Here is an 18,197-nt window from a genome sequence, read left to right as displayed (position 1 = left end):
TGTCATCCGACTTATGTATGTATGTAAATTTTCAGCTTCATCGGAAACCGGGAAGTGGGTCAAATTTAACTTGCTTGATTTGACCCGTACAAACATAGCTAGTTACATACATATACGAGATACGAGTATTGCAAGTTAAATAAAAGCCTTAATAAGTAGTACGAGTGTGAACTAGGGTATATCGATACCTATAAAAACTTAATTCACCCACAACATACATGTATGTGTATATGTAGCTATAGGTTCCTGTATGTAAGTATATTAATTGTATAAAATGGACGTTAATCCTAATAATGTGACTGTGAGGCAAAATCAGGCTCAAAATAGAAATAAATTGTGCTCTTAAGTACAAACCACTAGGGCTATTTTCAGATAAGGAAAAGCATTTTCTAAAACCTTTTGTATCCGTCCAAGAATCGGGGTTATGTACAAAAACACAAAAGTATCTAAGTATTTCTTTCTGCGGATACGAGTATATAGTTATAAATTATAAAACTATTTAAAGATCAGAGTTTCTAATGGTACCTATATACATATAAACCTATTTACTATATTTTCCCGTGCTCTTAATGTTGAACTTGCATCTTCAATCACAGCCATTTTCATTTCAATACGTTATATTAGCGCGTTTTCAATCAAGAGTTGTATTCAGAAACATCGAATCAAATGATCTCGTATTTAACTATGCTCAATAAGCCCACAGGCTTCAGATACATTAAACCGTGCGCTCACATTACAAGCATGGAATTTGATATCTTTGCGTTAAATAATTTAGATAAAAGCAAAACGATTGTCATAAAACTAAAATAATATTATACTTGATAAGGATAGTTGAGTAAAATGAACGAATAAACTTTCGTATTTTAATTAAAGTTTACAAAGTTGCTACCGTTAATATTGCAAGTTAGAATAGGACTAAGTTATTACTCTTTATTAAGTTTTGGTCGGTTTTGATATGATGATATGATATTTATAGACTAGACAAGAGTTATGAAAACTTGTAGGTAAAGGTACATTAGCTCGAGTGAATCTACATACAGTCTTACATGACACGGTACAACAAAAGATATAACGGATCCATTAACTACTTATAGCTTTATCATGTTTGTGTTGTGTAATGCCGCTTCGTGTGAAGCGTGGTATGATGATAATGATTATTAATAGAAACTATCCTATTGCTTCCCTGGACATTAAACTATACTTGATTATTTAGCATTAGAAAGAACTCCACAGAAGTAACCGTGCAGTTTTTATCAGGATCTTTAATTATAATAATGGATGGCCAATAATTTACAACAAAATTTTACCGCAAAAAGTGCCTGATTTGGAACCACAAGCTTACCTATGCGAAGTTCTTTCTAACAAATATATTCATACAGTTTTTATTTTCAGTTCGGTTCAGCGGTTTAAGCGCAAAGAGGTAACAGACAGATAGACAAAGTTACTTTCGCATTTATAATATTAGTAGGTAGTAGAAACTATTCCCCGATTCTGGCCCCACCTCTCAGTGATTGATTGCGCTAGGTCTCAGCAGTGCCCGGCGCCTCCTTCAGGTACTTACGAAATACGCTAATTAAACAATACACCTTGCTCACCACGGTAACAATAGGCTTATCGTCCCTTTTCTATTGTTCGATCTCGACTCGGGCGCGTTATTGTGTTACCGAGTATACTACCTGGATGGACCCTTCACCCACCGACGTCTTCATTCATGCCTTCTTTATGTGTGTATTATACTGTAGGTGTTTGTGATAGGTATTAGCGATAGGTATTTGCAATAGGTATTACCGATAGGTATTTGCAAAAGGTACTTATTTGCGATTCATTATCTTATTATCTTACAACCTCTTGGAGCTATTTCGATTTATAAGGAATACAGTTCTAACCTAACCTAACCTAATTAGAATTTACACAAGTAATCCGTCGGTAGCCTAAACTAACCTAAACCTTCTTTTACCAAACCTAACTTGACCAAACCTAACTAAAATCAACCTAACTTCTCATTTCAAACTAACCTGCTTTCACATAGTCTTCGTTCAAGTTATGTTTTAACCTAAATACCTAAACTTCTTACCTATCCAAACTAAAGCATCCTACATATCGTATACATACTTACCTATATTGTGCATATTGTATTGTGTTATTTTATTTAGTTTTACCTATTTCTAACTCATTATTTTTGTCTGCGATAAATGCAATTCTACCTAATGTAGCCTTTTTTATTCTTAAACTTAGTATGTAAGTATGTCTCATTATCTAATACTATATGTTTATTTTCACATGCATTTTTATGTTCTTTGTAACACGATAGAAAGTAAACTCGTAGCTACTTGTTTCTTTATATTATTAAAATAATAACTAGGCGTGTGAGGCATTTCTTGTGCACTTGTTTTCATTGTTATAACAGCTTAATTGCTTTATTGATAGACGTCTATTATATTTTATGCTGACAATGGATTATTATGTGGATATAATTTGGGTTTGAGTACAGGGAGCGTCTGTTTAGATGAACTTGTTGAGACATGTTACTTTGTATGATTTAAAAAAAATAACGAGACGTGTCAACTGGTTTCAACATGATTTAGTCTAATACGTCGGCATTTCTTGTGTGTTGGTATTCATTGTTATAACAGCATAATTGCTTTATTGGTAGACATCTATTATATTTTATACTGACAATGGATTTATTGTTTCCTATTATGCTTTTGAATTTGGGTTTTAGTAAAGAGAGCGTCTGTATTAGATGAACCTGTTGAGACATGATTTGAACGATACTGTATCCTGCTCACTATCACAGTATAAAAGCCGAAGAGAAATGGCTTTGAGTAAGTATTACTGTCGTGGCAGTCCTCTGTATCAGAGCTCCTTGTATCTACTGCAGTATATAGAAATATAGTGTTAATTCAACAGTGAAGTGTTTAAGTGTTTATAGAAAGACCCAACAATGGATGTAAGTATGTCTTTTATTACCGTAACTTACTTTGTTTTGTTTTCACTTGTGTTCTTTGTGTTTTAATTATCAAGATTGTAGACAGTGTGTAAATTATTGTTTTATATTGTTTCAGTTCACTGAAAATACTTTCAAGAACTATTACTACCCGGATGATAATAAAGACGAATCAAGCGATGAAGAGGGTACGCTTGGTCTCAAAGTTAAACAAGCCATCGCAAAGAAACGTTCAGGAAACAATATCGATAGCTTCTTTGAACGACCTAAAAAGCAGTCTAAAGTTGTGAAACGGTCTTCAAATGTGAGCAAAAGTTCACCAGACGGTGTTGCAAACTTGTCATCCGGACAAGACGACGGGGCCTATGCATCACATTTGATTAAAATCGAGATATATGATATGCATAAAATCAAAAACGTCCCACCCATGGAACACTGGAAGCATGCGGACTTCAGATTGAAATATTTTGCGTTGGAAGACGATTTGGAGCTACAAAATACGCGAAATATTATTTATAACATAACAAAGCAATTAGCTTCTAAGGACAGTAGTGTGAAATATTTTATAGATAATAAGAAACAGTGATAGTTATAATTATTAATGATAGTAGTAGCTTAATGATTGTGTTAACGTATTTCTCATTTTTTACCTCTCCTTAAGTACATTTTCCATGTAACAGATTTTTTTTATTGTATCACATTACAACAAGTTTTAATTTAATACTTCTCATTTGTAAAGATTACAGTCCCCACTCTTAGAAATCTTATACCTGTAGTCAACTATTTAAATGAAAGAAAGCACTGTATGATTTCTCATTTCATAATGGACTCTTTGAGTTGTGATGTCTACGATCTTGAACTTATCAGACTCTGTGAAGAAATAGAAGAAAATGAAGATCTATGCGAGGCTGCCCGTCTTGTGAGCCAACTACATCGAGAGGCGTAAGTAAAAGTATTCCTGTTCATACATGTTTATAACTCTTAACCAGTACCTGTTTAACAAAGGATGGGTTCCTCCTAACTTGTTGTGACCAGAACTTATTGTTAGGATAAACGTGGGGTGGGAGAGTGCTGGTTATATAAGCGGGGTATCTCGAGTTCATATCATTCAGTGTTTTGGTGCCGTGCTTGTACTGTGATATCCTTTTCCATAATGGTGTTTACTTACTATCATATTGGTCTCACTTTGCCTCGTAATAAGATTGAGGAATTAAGTAAAGAATTTATTTTAGCATATTTTCATAGAAATATAAGAATGTGGTATATATCAAACAAATTACCTCACTCGTTACTGGAAGATTCTGATATTATACCGTATTATACACCATGTGATGGGCATATCAAAAATTCCAAGGGGAATACTCAGTCATCAGATGTGATTGATGGAGTTTTGATGATGCGGGCCTATTGCCAGCAGTGTCGAAAAGACTTACGTTAGTATATACAACCAACCGTTTTAGTAATTATTTTTATTTTATCTGACATTAAGATATTTATGTTTATTATGTATTGTTATAGATCTTCTCAAATAGGACGGGGAGTAAAAAGGACAGCTGCAGTTTTGGAGACCGAAGAATTCTTGGTGAAGAAAAACCGTTCAGCAGCTGCTGAACCTGTAGCATCAACATCATCCGAACCAGTTCCCGATGTCATTGTGAGTACAAATAATAATCATGAAATTGAATGTTCTGTGTGTAATAAGTTTGTTTCTAAAAGATATTTTAAAAATCATTTAAATAGTAATCTTCACAAAAATAATGTTTTAAGGGCTGACATTGAATGGGTTAATGTTCAGTTAATTGAAAATGCTTTTAAGAATAGGGTGGCCACTTACAGAATACTATTAAATGAAAATGTTCACCAACCATTTACTCCCGAATCCATTTTACTAGGAAATAAAGAGAAAATCTTTGCATTATTGGATCGTTCCCTCACTGATCACCATGCTTTAAAAGTAAACTTTATTTTGAATGCGGATTTTACTCAAGAGAGCAAACAAGTAAATAATACATTTGATTTCCAATTATGTAACAATGTAGTTGATGTTAGCAGCGACAAAGATGATATTTTCGAGTCAGTTGTTAAAGATATATTAACAAAATTATTTAACTTTGAGAGAAAAGACAGTGCATGGAGTTTAGTAAAATTTAACTATCTAGATGTCAATGTAAACAAATTTAATCCATTGCGTGGTTCTTCCTATATCGAATTACCACGTGATATTCAGAACAGAAAAGCAGTTATTAATGTAAAAAATAATGATCATGAATGTTTTAGATGGGCTGTATTGTCAGGCTTGTATCCACCTACAAGTCATCGTTCAAACACTGCGAAATCGTATATAGCGCATAAAAATAAATTAAATTTTAGAAATTTAACTTTCCCACTTAAGGTTGGAGATATTCAAAAATTTGAAAAAATGAATGATATAAGTATAAACGTTTTTGGTCTTGAATACAATTCGAAAAGTAAAAAACATGACGTAGTAGGCCCATTACACTTAACAAAGTGCAAAAAAGCTACCCACTTGAATTTATTGTACATATCCAAAGACAGTAAGGGGCATTATTGCTATATCAAAAATTTATCTAGGTTAGTATCTAAACAATTATCAAATACACAGCATGCTGCACATATTTGTGATGGTTGTTTGTCGAACTTTACAACTCGCAACAATTTAATGAATCATCAAAGAAACGATTGTTTCCATGTTTGTACACATTTACCTTCAGAACAGGATAAAAAGAAAAACTGGTTCAATGAAAACGTTTCCTCCAATATACTTACTTTCGATAATTATGAACGTAAATTAAGGGTACCTTTTGTTATTTATGCTGATTTCGAGGCCTTTCTAAACCCGATTCAAACAGGTACAATTAATCCTACTACATCCTCAACAACAAATGTACAAAAACATGAGGTATATAGTTTTGGATACTACATTAAATGTTCTTATAATGATAAATTGTCAGTGTACAGAACATATAAAGGCAAAAATTGCACCCAGGAATTTATGAAGTATATGGAACAAGACTTAAAGGCCATTTGTAGGAGAAATACTTTTGTAAAAACTCCATTGCCTTTATCTAATGCAAATAATGTGCATATTGCTCAGAGTATTACATGTTATATTTGTGATAAAAATTTAAACGAGGATTCAGTCATTTCCTATAATTACCATACTGGTCTTTATGAAGGAGTGGCACATACATTTTGTTCTGAAAAATACAGGGCACCTAATTTTGTACCTGTATTTTTCCATAATTTGTGTAACTATGATAGTCATTTTATAGTGCATGGGCTTGGTTTGGCGGAAGGCGACATTGAACTGATTCCAGAGAACAAAGAGAAATACATTTCATTTTCTAAGAGCTTACAAATAAATAATCGCACAATTAAATTGAGATTTGTCGATTCACTTAAATTTATGTCCAGTAGTCTTGACAAACTGGCAAAAAACTTGTTGCCTGAACAATTTCATGAATTAAAATTGAATTTTTCATGCGAGGAGGATTTTAAACGCTTATTACGAAAGGGTGTCTATCCCTATGAACACATGTCATCATACGATTCTTTAAACTTAACAGCTCTTCCCTCTAAAGATGATTTCTTTAGTTCCTTGTCTGATAGTCACATCTCAGAAGAGGATTATGATCACGCAAAAGATGTTTGGTCTCATTTTCAATGCAAAAATATGGGTGATTATTCTGATTTATATTTAAAAACTGATGTTCTATTACTAACTGATATATTTGAAAATTTTAGAAACCTTTGTCTTAAGACGTATGGATTAGACCCCGCTCATTATTATACTGCTCCGGGATTAAGTTGGGATGCAATGTTAAGAACTACAAAAATAAAACTAGAACTCCTAACTGATATCGATAAAATAGCTTTTATATCAAAAAATATTCGAGGTGGCATATCACAATGTAGTAATAGATACGCGAAGGCTAATAATATTTTTTGGAAGATTATAATCAAAATATCCCATCGTCATTTGTTATGTACTTTGATGCAAATAACCTTTACGGGTGGGCTATGTCTCAATGTCTTCCTACCGGTAAATTTGAATGGGTTAATACAGATACTGACTTTAATATATCTGATGACGCTGATCATGGTTTAATTTTAGAAGTTGATCTCGAATACCCTAACGAGTTGCATGACTCTCATTCAGATTTGCCATTTTGTCCTGAAAACGTTTGTTTGGGTAATTCCAAAGAAAAAAAATTAATTCCTAATTTAAATAAAAAAACGAATTATGTCATTCATTATAGAAATCTAAAACAGTGTTTGAAGAATGGTTTGAAATTGAGTAAAATCCATCGCATTCTTAAATTTCAGCAGTCTATGTGGTTAAAAAGTTACATAGATTTGAACACCCACATGCGATCACAGGCATCATCCGATTTTGAAAAAGATTTCTTTAAACTAATGAATAATTCAGTGTTCGGGAAAACCATGGAAAATGTTGCAAAATGCGTAAATGTCAAATTATTAAATCACTGGGAAAATCGAGGAAAAACGCAGGGGGTTCAATCTTTGATAGCGAAACCTGAGTTCCATAGTTTATCCATATTCTCTGAGAATTTAGTGGCCGTTCAATTGAATAAAACTAAAATATTTTATAATAAACCGATTTATCTGGGATTTTGCGTATTAGATATATCGAAAACTTTGATGTATGACTTTCACTACAGCTACATGAAAACCAAATATCCAGACAATCTTAAGCTTCTTTATACAGATACTGATAGCTTAGTATATCAAATTTTCACGGAAAATTATTACGCAGATATAAAATCAGATCTTAATTTATATTTTGATACATCTGACTATCCTCCTAACAATAAATATGATTTGCCGTTAATAAATAAAAAGCGATTAGGGTTTTTCAAAGATGAAAATAATGGTAGAATTTTAAAAGAGTTTGTAGGTCTGAGATCTAAAATGTATACCTTAGATGTTGAAAAATATGACGAGAATGATGAGAAAACCGAAAAATACGGTGTTTTATCAAAAGCCAAAGGAGTCAATAAATGTGTTACAAAAAAATTTACTCTTGACAATTACAAAACGTGTTTATTTAATAAAAATTTGCAACGCGCTCAAATGCTAAGATTTAAGTCTATAAAACATATAATATTCACTCAAAAAATAAATAAAATATCATTATCGCATGAAGATACAAAACGGTACTTATTAGAAAACTCTTCTGACACTCTAGCGTGGGGTCATTATAAAATACCGCAATAATGAAAAAGTTTCAAAGTTGTAATATAATCACACAGAACATTCGAATTCCAAATTATTGTTTGTACATTGTATATTTTTTAAGGTATTACTTGTAAACATGTAAAAAAATGTATGAATTTTATTTTATTGTATCTTTTAAGGTATTTTTGTAAATATGAAACAAAAAAAATAATGTTAAAAGTGTGATCATAAATAATAAAAAAAAATTTACGTAATCATTTTGTTTTGTTTTTTTGTCTACTATATCTGAGTTGTTTAAATAGTAATCATCTTTCTGAATATTACCATTTAAAGTCCATCCGTTAACATATCAACACTCACCCACACACATACACACATACACATAGATTACGATATTTAATAATGATTCACTTTTATCATCCTTTCACCACCATTGTCGCAGGTCCTAGTGGGTGTGGTAAAACGCAATTTGTTACAAACTTTTTGAATAACTCCAAAGAGATATGTAATGTTGAATTTGATGAAATTATTTGGTGTTATGATGAAATGCAACCTCTCTACAATCTGGAAAATGTAAATTATAGTCAAGGAATACCAGATTTTTCAATGTTTGATGGGAACAAACCTAAACTTCTTATTATAAATGATTTGATGAGAGAATCAGATGGACGAATCGTTGACATTTTTACGAAAGGTAGTCATCATAGAAACTTAAGTGTTTTTTATATTACACAAAACGTATTTCATCAAGGTAGAGGTCAACGTGATATTTCATTGAATACAAGCTACATTGTATTTTTTTAAAATCCCAGGGATAAAACTCAAATACGCTACCTGTCACGACAAGTTTACCCAGAAAACTCAAAGTTTGTGGACGAAGCCTACAAAGATGCTACAAAGGAGGCTCATGGTTACCTCATGATTGACCTGAAACAAAATACAAATGACATATGCCGTTTTAAAACAAAAATATTTCCGTTTGATGGGCATTGCACAGTGTATGTACCTAAAAAGGGGTTTAAATATGATAAAAATCACCATATTTTAGTCAGTTCTACATGATGCATGCAAGAGTAAACACATATAAACATTTACTTGAAGCATTGCAGTTGCTTAAACCCAAATATCGTACTGCATTACTTAAATCTTGTGACGATGAAGAGATCAACATTATTTGTGAGTGCATTTATAACGTCCTAAATGGGAAAATTCCATTAGAAAAAAAAAAAAAGACGAAACTAAAAAAATATAAAGATATTTTAAGAAAATTAGTTTCGAAAGGGAAACATAAAATAAGAAAAACTGTTATAGTTCAAAAAGGAGGTGCATTTCTACCTATTATTTTAGGTGCAGTTTTAAGTGCTTTAGTGAACTCTTTATCATAAACAAAATGGAAAACACAAAAAAAATGTTATTAGTTGAATCAGATTTTATTGAAAGGCTGAAAAGGAATGAGAGTCCACCCGAAAATTCCTCATCTCGGCTAGATGGAGAAATGCAAAAAATCCTTAAAAGTAAAATGAATGATCGCGAAAAGTGGACGTTATATTCTCAAGCATTACAAAGATTTCTACATTTTATTGAAACAGATCGAAAACCGTTTAGAATACCCATCGTGATGGAGGGGGTAGATCAAGTCATCAACGAAAGTAATGATATTATAAAAACAAAAGTGAACAAAAAGGAGGAGATTGAAAATAATGAGTCAGTTACAGATAATGTAACTGAAGCAGCCACACCGTCATCGTTTAATACACCACCTGGCGAAATAAATCAAGAACTAATGCTAATTAGTCCGTCAAAAATTATAAACATATTACCTAAATCTTATGAAAAAAAAGCTCGAACGTTGTTAGATTACATTGTTTCAAGTAAACCGAAAATTTGGTGGAAACAGACTGGTGAAGTTGTTATAAATAACCAAACCATTCAAAATAGTAATATTACTGATTTGGTAAGCGACACCGTTAGATGTCTTAAACGTCCTAAGCCAATTGGATGGGAAGTGTTTGCTTTACTTTTAAAAGATATCGAAGTTCCTAGGTCATGCATAGGTAATCCTACAAATTTAGCATTTATTAATGGTACTCCTTTGATTGAACCCTTTACCCCCTCCACATCTGTGAAGACGAGAGCCTCAACAGATAAAGATAATAATACTTCTACGCCTCTTGCTACACGGGAGCAAAAGCGATCCGGAAAGAAAATAGAGTGGGAAAGATGGACTCCTTATTAGATATTAACAGAATCTATTATGACGTCTCTAATCCAGCTGGCTATAGCAGTTTAAATAATTTATCAAAGGAAATGAAAGGTCAAATGAACAAAGAGGAAGTGAAAAAATGGTTACAATCTCAAGATACGCACACGCTGCATAAACCTATTCATAGACGATTTACTAGAAATAAATACATTCTCTCGAACTTTAATGAACTTTGGCAAGCTGATTTAAGTGATATGAGTACTTATAGTCAATATAATGATGGGTATAAATATATTCTTTGTGTTATTGATGTGTTCAGTAAATATGCTTTTGCAAGAGCCATGAAGAAGAAGGATTCAGCAACTGTTAAACAATGTTTTGAAAGCATATTTACTGAAGCCAGCTCTGTTCCCCGTCACATCCAATCTGATAAAGGTACAGAATTTGTTTCAAAGGCGGTTAGAGATTACTTTAAGAGCAAAAATATTAATTATTATACCACTAATAACCCCGACATTAAAGCAAGTATAGTAGAAAGGTTTCAAAGAACACTTAAAATGAAAATGTGGCGTTACTTCACTCATAAGAATACATATAACTACACAAATATATTACAAGATCTTCTACATTCTTACAACCATAGCTATCATTCTAGCATTAAAATGCGCCCAGTTGATGTTAGCTCTAATAATATTATGACTGTTTGGTGTAATTTATATGATCGCAAAAAAGATAGGCAAATTTCATTAGAAACTAAAAAACTAAATGTAGGTGATCATGTTAGAATCACTAAATATAAGCATGTGTTTCAAAAAGGTTATGAAAGTAATTGGAGTGATGAAATATTTATTATTGATTCGATTATTAACAGATCGCCACGAGTTGTTTATACAATAAAGGATTTAGAAGGTGAACCCATCATTGGTACATTTTATTCTAAAGAATTACAAAAGGTAACTTACCTCCCCTCCAACGAGTATAAAATTGATAAAATAATACGCTCGCGTCGAGTTGCTGGCAGAAAGGAAATACTAGTTAAGTGGCAAGGTTATCCTAATAAATTTAATTCTTGGATACCTGAATCAAACTTAAAGAAAATATGAGTGAAAATAGTTTTTATCTAACTTTGTTAAGTAATAGTTCATCAGATTACTACACGGATAACACGACTGCACATTTCTTAACTAAATTACCAAAGACCATTAAATTGGATGGAGAATGGGTAGTTGGGTTGGTGGAATTTCAATATCCTTGTTCCATGTATAATGTTCAAGAGCACGAAAACATCATTTATTTAAAGAAAAAGGTGTTATCACCCACCGACAAAACTACAAAAATAGTAGATATAAAAACTCATATACCAGCCACTACATATGATAATATAGATCATTTTCTTCAAGCGTTTAATGAAAACCCACAGTTAAAAAATAACGTGAAATTTCGATATGATGGATTAACAAAACTGGTTGGAATAGCAACAACAAATAAAGAAATAACATCTATCATTACAACTCCGATACTAAGTCTGCAATTGGGTTTTAAACCGAAAACAAATTTAAAACAAAATACATTAGGAAAAAGCCCTGCAAATTTATATTTAGGTTTACCATCTCAAATATTTGTTTATACTGATATAATACACCCACAAGTAGTCGGAGATGTTATTACTTCATTACTCAGAATAATACCTTTAGATCCAACTAAGTTCATTTATGGAGCTTATAAAACTCACATCTTCTCACCCGCTCATTATGTACCAGTTTTACGAAGAGAGTTCGATACCATTGAAATAGATATAAGAACAACGACTGGTGTCAGAGTACCATTTCAATTTGGATCTTCTTGCGTGAAGCTACACTTTCAACGAGTAAAATGATTTACAACAGATCGTCAGTCTCTTGTCCTTACGAACATTATTATTCACACCAAGCCGGCTCTGGGATAGGTATTGTCTATAAGGGAGTTCCATATCAACGAGGACATGGTATAGGCAGTTTTTTGGGTGGACTATTTAGATCAGTGCTCCCTTTGTTATCTAGCGGTTTAAAAACCATTGGAAAAGAAACCTTAGGGGCAGGGGTTGGTTTGTTAACTGATATGGTAAATTCTCGTCCTATGGATAGTTCCATTCGATCACGATTTAAGGAAGCGAGCGCTAACCTAAAAAGAAAGGCTGATGAAAAAATTGATTCTCTCATGTCAGGATCTGGGTATAAAATGTCGAATAAAAGAAGAGAACCACTCATTACTCGAAAAGCATCGCGACGAAGAGGAAGTAGAAATAATAATAAAAATAACGATATATTTTCAAGTTAAATAATGTCATTTCTACACAGTCATTCATGTGAATGTGCAAAATCTGAATTAGATATATTTGCCCTTCCATCAACTCAAACAAGTATTGAAAGCGGACATTGGATTCATTACAAACCAATTTCATCTTTAAGTGATGATGGCCCCATTGAATTTCAAGTACCTGGATCAGGAGATGACTACATTGATCTATCACACACAATGTTACATATTACTGCTAAAGTATTGAATCAAGATGGGACAAAATTAAAAGCAGATGCCGGAGTTGGACCCACCAATAACTGGCTACATTCCCTTTTCAACCAACTTGATGTATATTTAAATCAAAAACTCATATCACCCCCAAACAATACATATGCTTACCGTGCTTATATGGAAAATCTTCTCAACTATGGACCGGCAGCCAAAAAAACCCATCTTACTTGTGGGTTATGGTATGAGGATACCCCAGGTTTTATGGATACCGTTGACGCCAACAACAAAGGATTTCAGAAAAGACTAGAATTTATCAAAGAGAGTAAGGAAGTGGAAATGATTGGACATTTGCATGGCGATATATTTAACCAAGAGAAATTCTTGATAAATGGTGTTGAATTGCGTATTAAGTTAGTCCGATCAAAAGAATCATTTAATTTAATTTGTCATCAAGATAAAAAACTTAAAGTACAAATAACAGATGCTAGTCTCATTGTTAGAAGAACAAAAATCAATCCTAGCGTTTTGTTAGCCCATCAAAAAGTATTGGCAACAACGACTGCGAAGTACCCCATTACGAGAGCAGAAGTTAAGGTTCTCACAATACCAACAGGGGTCCAGGGTAAAACATTGGATAATATATTTCTCGGGCAAATTCCTAAACGCTGTATTATTGGATTTGTATCAAATTCAGGTTTTAATGGAAATTTAGCTTTGAATCCATTTAATTTTCAAAATTATAATATGAATTCATTTAGTTTGTTTGTAGATGGTCATGAAATTCCTTCTAAAACATTACAACCGTCATTTAGTTCTGGTTTAATAGCGGCGGCATATCACACCTTATTTTCTGGAACTGGTATTCATTTTCACAACGAAGGTAATGGAATAAGTAGAACAGATTATGGTGGAGGATATTGTTTGTTATGTTTTGATTTAACCCCTGATTTATCTGCTAGTTCAACTTCACACTGGAATCTTGTTAGACATGGAAGTGTTCGGATAGAAGTACGCTTTGATTCGGCTCTAACTAGCACCATTAATTGTATCGTGTATGCAGAATTTGACAACATTATTGAAATAAACAAAAACCGTGATGTGTCTGTAGATTATAATAGTTGAATAACATAATTATATAAATACAATGTTTTCTTTCGTTTACTTTATTTTGTTGTAGTCATTGTTTGCAGCATCATCAAGACATAAATTGTTATTAATTAAGTAATTATGGATACTAATGAGATTCAATTTTGTATGAAGAAATTAAACCCACTTTTTGAATCAAATGTTTTTGCTGCTAACAAAATACCTATTTGGGTCGATCTACCTGTCTTTATTGTTAGTAATTTGGACCCTGACACGAAACCAGGCTCTCACTGGGTTGCCATACACATTGATGTTACTGGTATAGGAGAATATTTTGATTCCTTCGGACGGAAACCTTCAGGTTACCATAACTTATTTTTAAAAAGAAACACCAGACAGTGGTTTTATAACAATAAACCTCTTCAAAACCATTTTACTTCAGTTTGTGGTGAATATTGTCTAGTTTATTTGTATTTTAAATATCATGGAAAAACTATGACAGATATGCTAAGTTTGTTTTCTGATAATTCTGTATGTAATGACCTTATATTAAGCAATATGTTTAAAACATTTTTTGTGAAATAAAATAATACGTGTACTTGAATAAGATTTTTTATTTTTTTCATATAATACAAAGACCTTTTAAACCACACATTTTTTTTTTTAATTTTATTATTTACAAAATATTTCTTAACATTCTTTGTTACTTAAAAAACGAGACGACACAAAAAAATCTGTTACATGGAAAATGTACTTAAGGAGAGGTAAAAAATGAGAAATACGTTAACACAATCATTAAGCTACTACTATCATTAATAATTATAACTATCACTGTTTCTTATTATCTATAAAATATTTCACACTACTGTCCTTAGAAGCTAATTGCTTTGTTATGTTATAAATAATATTTCGCGTATTTTGTAGCTCCAAATCGTCTTCCAACGCAAAATATTTCAATCTGAAGTCCGCATGCTTCCAGTGTTCCATGGGTGGGACGTTTTTGATTTTATGCATATCATATATCTCGATTTTAATCAAATGTGATGCATAGGCCCCGTCGTCTTGTCCGGATGACAAGTTTGCAACACCGTCTGGTGAACTTTTGCTCACATTTGAAGACCGTTTCACAACTTTAGACTGCTTTTTAGGTCGTTCAAAGAAGCTATCGATATTGTTTCCTGAACGTTTCTTTGCGATGGCTTGTTTAACTTTGAGACCAAGCGTACCCTCTTCATCGCTTGATTCGTCTTTATTATCATCCGGGTAGTAATAGTTCTTGAAAGTATTTTCAGTGAACTGAAACAATATAAAACAATAATTTACACACTGTCTACAATCTTGATAATTAAAACACAAAGAACACAAGTGAAAACAAAACAAAGTAAGTTACGGTAATAAAAGACATACTTACATCCATTGTTGGGTCTTTCTATAAACACTTAAACACTTCACTGTTGAATTAACACTATATTTCTATATACTGCAGTAGATACAAGGAGCTCTGATACAGAGGACTGCCACGACAGTAATACTTACTCAAAGCCATTTCTCTTCGGCTTTTATACTGTGATAGTGAGCAGGATACAGTATCGTTCAAATCATGTCTCAACAGGTTCATCTAATACAGACGCTCTCTTTACTAAAACCCAAATTCAAAAGCATAATAGGAAACAATAAATCCATTGTCAGTATAAAATATAATAGATGTCTACCAATAAAGCAATTATGCTGTTATAACAATGAATACCAACACACAAGAAATGCCGACGTATTAGACTAAATCATGTTGAAACCAGTTGACACGTCTCGTTATTTTTTTTAAATCATACAAAGTAACATGTCTCAACAAGTTCATCTAAACAGACGCTCCCTGTACTCAAACCCAAATTATATCCACATAATAATCCATTGTCAGCATAAAATATAATAGACGTCTATCAATAAAGCAATTAAGCTGTTATAACAATGAAAACAAGTGCACAAGAAATGCCTCACACGCCTAGTTATTATTTTAATAATACAAAGAAACAAGTAGCTACGAGTTTACTTTCTATCGTGTTACAAAGAACATAAAAATGCATGTGAAAATAAACATATAGTATTAGATAATGAGACATACTTACATACTAAGTTTAAGAATAAAAAAGGCTACATTAGGTAGAATTGCATTTATCGCAGACAAAAATAATGAGTTAGAAATAGGTAAAACTAAATAAAATAACACAATACAATATGCACAATATAGGTAAGTATGTATACGATATGTAGGATGCTTTAGTTTGGATAGGTAAGAAGTTTAGGTATTTAGGTTAAAACATAACTTGAACGAAGACTAGGTGAAAGCAGGTTAGTTTGAAATGAGAAGTTAGGTTGATTTTAGTTAGGTTTGGTCAAGTTAGGTTTGGTAAAAGAAGGTTTAGGTTAGTTTAGGCTACCGACGGATTACTTGTGTAAATTCTAATTAGGTTAGGTTAGGTTAGAACTGTATTCCTTATAAATCGAAATAGCTCCAAGAGGTTGTAAGATAATAAGATAATGAATCGCAAATAAGTACCTTTTGCAAATACCTATCGGTAATACCTATTGCAAATACCTATCGCTAATACCTATCACAAACACCTACAGTATAATACACACATAAAGAAGGCATGAATGAAGACGTCGGTGGGTGAAGGGTCCATCCAGGTAGTATACTCGGTAACACAATAACGCGCCCGAGTCGAGATCGAACAATAGAAAAGGGTCGATAAGCCTATTGTTACCGTGGTGAGCAAGGTGTATTGTTTAATTAGCGTATTTCGTAAGTACCTGAAGGAGGCGCCGGGCACTGCTGAGACCTAGCGCAATCAATTCAAATGGGGGGCTATTTGTTTTTTTTTTGTTTTTTTTTTTTTTTTTTGTTGTTTTTTTTTTTTTAGGTTCAGCGGGGGCGGTGGATCGGCCCTGGGGACAGGATCGGTGACCACTGAGAGGTGGGGCCAGAATCGGGGAATAGTTTCTACTGTAGGTCTTCTTAATGTCGTCCCTCGATCATTTTATTAGCGGAAAAGTCAACAGAAGTCGAAAATAATTTATTGTATCGGTAGAATAATATATAGTCTATATCCCAAGAGAATGATTAGAGAATTTGCAGATAAAATATTTACTCAAAGTTTTCTTGTGGGAATAAATGTAGGTATCAATCATGTATGTATAGGTATACTGTGGTGGTTTAGTACCTACTCCAGGCGAAGACTGAATAAATAAAACTTGCGAGGCAATTAGAGCAGAGACAAATACTCCTCGGCTATTAGTTTTCTTTAAGCTCGGGCATTGTTCTGCTGAAATTTTGCTCTACGTGAGGATAATTAATAGTATAGAGTGCCTTCCCGAGCTCCCCCAAAAATATATTTATCTAAATTTTTACTTCTAAATTAAGTAGCCCCTCACAAAATACATTTAAGTTCCAAATTTCATTAAAATCTTAATAGTTTTTGAGTAAAATGGCTATGATATACGGACTACGGACAGACAGATAAATAGGGATTCCGTTTTTGCCTCCGGAATCCTAAAAATGCAGTAGGTAATAAAGAAATGCTATCCCATGGTCGGTTTTAATGAGGTAAATTATATTATAATATAACTAAAAGTTGCATTTAAATATAATAAGTATTATCGGTAAGTTAACTAGATAAAGTCATCAGGACCACCTGCCACTAGTTTGCCAGTCCAGTGGCGTGGGTGCATTATTTAATATGATATCGGCATTAGAGATTGATAAGTAAATCTCGGGCATAATGTCATTGTGCTTGACAGATGTATAGTATTCTATACAATCGTGATATAATAGAGAGTTTGAAAACCTTGATTATATCACTATTGTATACAATACTTTTTCTACTTTTTCTACTAGTCAACAAAAAATAATACTAGAATCATACAAACAATCCAAACCAAAAGTATACGGCTAAGATTCGCGAGCAGCCGCGATACCTTCATACTGGTACGCGACCCGGCCGCCGCGGCCCGCGCCCCACGGCGGGCTGCAGGTTGGTCAACGACACTTTCTCGTAACTCATGAGGCCCTGGTACTTGCTCCGCTCTAAATTCAATTTTTAGACAGTTGTTTTCTCGATTTTGGCCACCGTAGCCTATGGAGACTAACAAGCAACACTAAGTGGTTTTCGTAGTCTATGGATGAGGCTATATTAAGGGTGTCACATGCGCGTTTCTGACTTATGAACCAATTGTTTC

General features: G+C 32.9%; 1 protein-coding gene across 1 annotated transcript in view; it reads right to left on the bottom strand.

The window, feature by feature from the left end:
- The window catches only part of LOC134804115 (uncharacterized), a 148,953-nt gene that overhangs the window by 23,183 nt on the left and 107,573 nt on the right, over positions 1-18,197 (bottom strand). The gene's annotated exons all lie outside the window — the stretch shown is intronic.

This window comes from Cydia splendana, chromosome Z (genome assembly GCF_910591565.1).
Source record: "Cydia splendana chromosome Z, ilCydSple1.2, whole genome shotgun sequence".
Lineage (NCBI taxonomy): Eukaryota > Metazoa > Arthropoda > Insecta > Lepidoptera > Tortricidae > Cydia > Cydia splendana.
This window is presented reverse-complemented; position numbering and strand designations above follow the sequence as displayed.